Source organism: Arachis stenosperma, chromosome 6, assembly GCF_014773155.1.
Source record: "Arachis stenosperma cultivar V10309 chromosome 6, arast.V10309.gnm1.PFL2, whole genome shotgun sequence".
Classification (NCBI taxonomy): domain Eukaryota; kingdom Viridiplantae; phylum Streptophyta; class Magnoliopsida; order Fabales; family Fabaceae; genus Arachis; species Arachis stenosperma.
The window spans coordinates 99,200,680-99,204,783 of record NC_080382.1 but is presented as its reverse complement, the minus strand read 5'-3'; the positions used below and the strand labels follow the sequence as shown (position 1 = coordinate 99,204,783).

Genomic DNA, 4,104 nt, shown 5'->3' with positions numbered 1-4,104 from the left:
AGTAGTAGGAAAGTAGGCGTTCTTGAGCCATACAGCATCTCCATTCGCCTATCTGAAATTCCTACCAATGAATCTGCATAAGTATTCTATCCCTTTTATTATTTTCTTTTTATTATTAATTTTCGAAACCATAAACAAATTTAATCTGCCTAACTGAGATTTACAAGGTGACCATAGCTTGCTTCATACCAACAATCTCTGTGGGATCGACCCTTACTCGCGTAAGGTTTATTACTTGGACGACCCAGTACACTTGCTGGTTAGTTGAACGGAGTTGTGAATTCAACCGGTGCCATAATAATGATTTCATACAAATACAAAGAATATGGATCACAATTTCGTCCACCAAGTTTTTGGCGCCGTTGCCGGGGATTGTTCGAGTATGGACAACTGACGGTTCATCTTGTTGCTCAGATTAGGTAATTTTCTTTTCAAAAATCTTTTTCAAAATTTTTCTTTTATTTTTCGTTTTTCCTAACATTAATTTCGAAAATTTTTTTATAAAAATCCAAAAAAATAAAATCATAAAAATAAAAAATATTTTGTGTTTCTTGAGTCAATTTTTAAGTTTGGTGTCAATTGCATGCTTTTAAAAATTTTTCTTGCATTTTTTCGAAAATCCATGCATTCATAGTGTTCTTCATGATCTTCAAGTTGTTCTTGACAAGTCTTCTTGTTTGATCTTGATGATTTCTTGTTTTGTATTGTTTGTTGTTTTTCATGTGCATCTTTGCATTCATATTTTCCAAGCATTAAAAATTTCTAAGTTTGGTGTCTTGCATGTTTTCTTTGCATCAAAAAATTTTTCAAAATTATGTTCTTGATGTTCATCATGATCTTCAAAGTGTTCTTGGTGTTCATCTTGACATTCATAGCATTCTTGCATGCATTCATTGTTTTGATCTAAAAATTTCATGCATTGAGTATTTTTGTTGTTTTTCTCTCTCATAATTAAAAATTCAAAAATCAAAAAATATATCTTTTACTTATTTCCCTCCAAATTTTCGAAATTTTGGGTTGACTTGGTCAAAAATTTTTAAAATTAGTTGTTTCTTACAAGTCAAGTCAAAATTTCAATTTTAAAAATCTTATCTTTTTAAAATCTTTTTCAAAAATCATATCTTTTTCATTTTTTTTATATTTTTCAAAAATTTCAAAAATATTTTTTTCAAATTATTTTCAAAATCTTTTCTTTATCTTTACATCATATTTTCGAAAATTCACTAATAATTAATGTGATTGGTTCAAAAATTTGAAGTTTGTTACTTTCCTGTTAAGAAAGGTTCAATCTTTAAAGTTTTAGAATCTTATCTTGTAGTTTCTTGTTAGTGAAGTAAATAATTTCAAAATTTTTGAATTAAATCTTTTTTATCTTTTATTTGATCTTTTTCAAAAATTTTATCTTTTTCAAAATTTGATTTCAAAATATCTTATCTAACTTATTATCTTATTATCTTTTTCAATTTTGATTTCAAATCTTTTTCAATCAACTAACTAACTTTTTGTTTGTTTCTTATCTTTTTCAAAACCACCTAACCACTTCTCCCCCTCTAATTTTCGAAAATACCTCTTTCTTTTTTAAAAATTCTTTTTAATTAATTAATAATTTCAATTTTAATTACAATTTATCTCTAATTTTCGAAAATCACTAACCCCTTTTTAAAATTATTTTTGAAATTCTCTTTCTCTTTTCTTATTCTATTTAATTATTTATTCACTAACACTTCTCTTCACCTCTCTTCATCTAAAATCCGAATTCTTCTTCACTCTTCTCCCCCTTCTTTTTCTACTAACAAAAAGGAATCTCTATACTGTGACATAGAGGATTCCTCTTTCTTTTCTTGTTTTCTTCTCTTTCATATGAGCAGGAACAGGGATAAAGGCACTCTTGTTGAAATTGATCCAGAACCTGAAAGGACTTTGAAGAGAAAATTAAGAGAAGCTAAATTACAACAATTCAGAAACAACCTTTCAGAAATTTTCGAACAAGAGAAGGAGATGGCAGCCGAAAATAATAATAATGCAAGGAAAATGCTTGGTGACTTCACAAAGCCAACGTCCAAGTTTGATGGAAGAAGCATCTCCATTCCTGCCATTGGAGCCAATAACTTTGAGCTGAAACCTCAGCTAGTTGCCTTAATGCAACAAAACTGCAAGTTTAATGGACTTCCATCTGAAGACCCTTATCAGTTTTTAACTGAGTTCTTGCAGATCTGTGAGACTGTAAAGACGAATGGAGTTGATCCTGAAGTCTACAGACTCATGCTTTTCCCTTTTGCTGTAAGAGACAGAGCTAGAATATGGTTGGATTCACAACCCAAGGATAGCCTGGACTCATGGGATAAGCTGGTCACTGCCTTCTTGGATAAATTCTTCCCTCCTCAAAAGCTGAGCAAGCTGAGAGTGGATGTTCAAACCTTCAAACAAAAAGATGGTGAATCCCTCTATGAAGCTTGGGAAAGATACAAGCAGCTGACCAAAAGATGTCCATCTGGCATGTTTTCAGAATAGACCATATTAGATATATTCTATTATGGTCTCTCTGAATTTTTGAAAATGTCATTGGACCATTCTGCAGGTGGATCTATTCACCTGAAGAAAACGCCTGAAGAGGCTCAAGAACTCATTGATATGGTTGCAAACAACCAATTCATGTACACTTCTGAGAGGAATTCCGTGAATAATGGGATACCTCAGAAGAAAGGAATTCTTGAAATTGATACTCTGAATGCCATATTGGCTCAGAACAAAGTGTTGACTCAACAGGTCAACATGATCTCTCAAAATCTGAATGGATGGCAACATGCATCCAACAGTACTAGAGAGGCAGCTTCTGAAGAAGCTTATGATCCTGAGAACCCTGCCATGGCAGAGGTTAATTACATGGGTGAACCTTATGGAAACACCTATAACTCATCATGGAGAAATCATCCAAATTTCTCATGGAAGGATCAACAAAAGCCTCAACAAGGCTTTAACAATGGTGGACGCAATAGGCTGAGCAATAGCAAGCCATATCCATCATCTTCTCAGTAACAGACAGAGAATTCTGAACAAAACACCTCTAATTTAGCCAATGTAGTCTCTGATCTGTCAAAGGCCACTTTCAGTTTCATGAGTGAAACAAGATCATCCATTAGAAATCTGGAGGTACAAGTGGGCCAGCTGAGTAAGAAAGTCATTGAAACTTCTCCCAGTATTCTCCCAAGCAATACAGAAGAGAATCCAAAAGGAGAGTGCAAAGCCATTGACATAGTCAATATGGCCGAATGCACAAGGGAGGAGGAGGACGAAAATCCTAGTGAGAAAGACCTCCTGGGACGTCCCTGAAGCAAGAAGGAATTTCCTATTAAGGATCCAAAGGAATCTGAGGCTCATATAGAGACCATAGAGATTCCATTAAATCTCCTTCTGCCATTCATGAGCTCTGAAGACTATTCATCCTCTGAAGAAGATGAAGATGTGACTGGAGAGCAAGTTGCTCAATATTTAGGAGCTATCATGAAGCTGAATGCCAAGTTATTTGGTAATGGGACTTGGGAAAGTGAACCTCCCTTGCTCATTAATGAACTGGATACTTGGATTCAGAAAATTCTACCTCAAAAGAAACAAGATCCTGGCAAGTTCTTAATACCATGTACCATAGGCACCATGATCTTTGAAAAAGCTCTGTGTGATCTGGGGTCAGGGATAAATCTTATGCCACTCTCTGTAATGGAGAAGCTGGGGATCATTGAGGTACAACCTGCCTTGTTCTCATTACAACTGGCAGACAAGTCATTGAGACAAGCTTATGAAATAGTAGAGGACGTGTTAGTAAAGATTGAAGGCCTTTACATCCCTGCTGATTTCATAATCTTAGACACTAGGAAGGAAGAGGATGATTGCATCATCCTTGGAAGACCTTTCCTAGCCACAGCAGGAGCTGTGATAGATGTCAACAGAGGTGAATTAGTCCTTCAATTGAATGGGGACAACCTTGTGTTTAAGGCACACGGCCATCCCTCTGTGACAGAAGAGAGTAAGCATGAAGAGCTTCTCTCAGTTCAGAGTCAAGAAGAGCCCCCACAGTCAAACTCTAAGTTTGGTGTTGGGAGGCCACAA

The 4,104-nt window shown here is 34.9% G+C and overlaps 1 non-coding gene across 1 annotated transcript; it reads right to left on the bottom strand.

The window, feature by feature from the left end:
* Positions 1–2,394: 2,394 nt before the first annotated feature.
* LOC130937625 (small nucleolar RNA R71) lies at positions 2,395–2,498 on the bottom strand. Its single transcript, XR_009068835.1, has one exon. It is a non-coding gene; the product is annotated as a small nucleolar RNA R71 (small nucleolar RNA).
* Between the last annotated feature and the right edge of the window lie 1,606 nt (positions 2,499–4,104).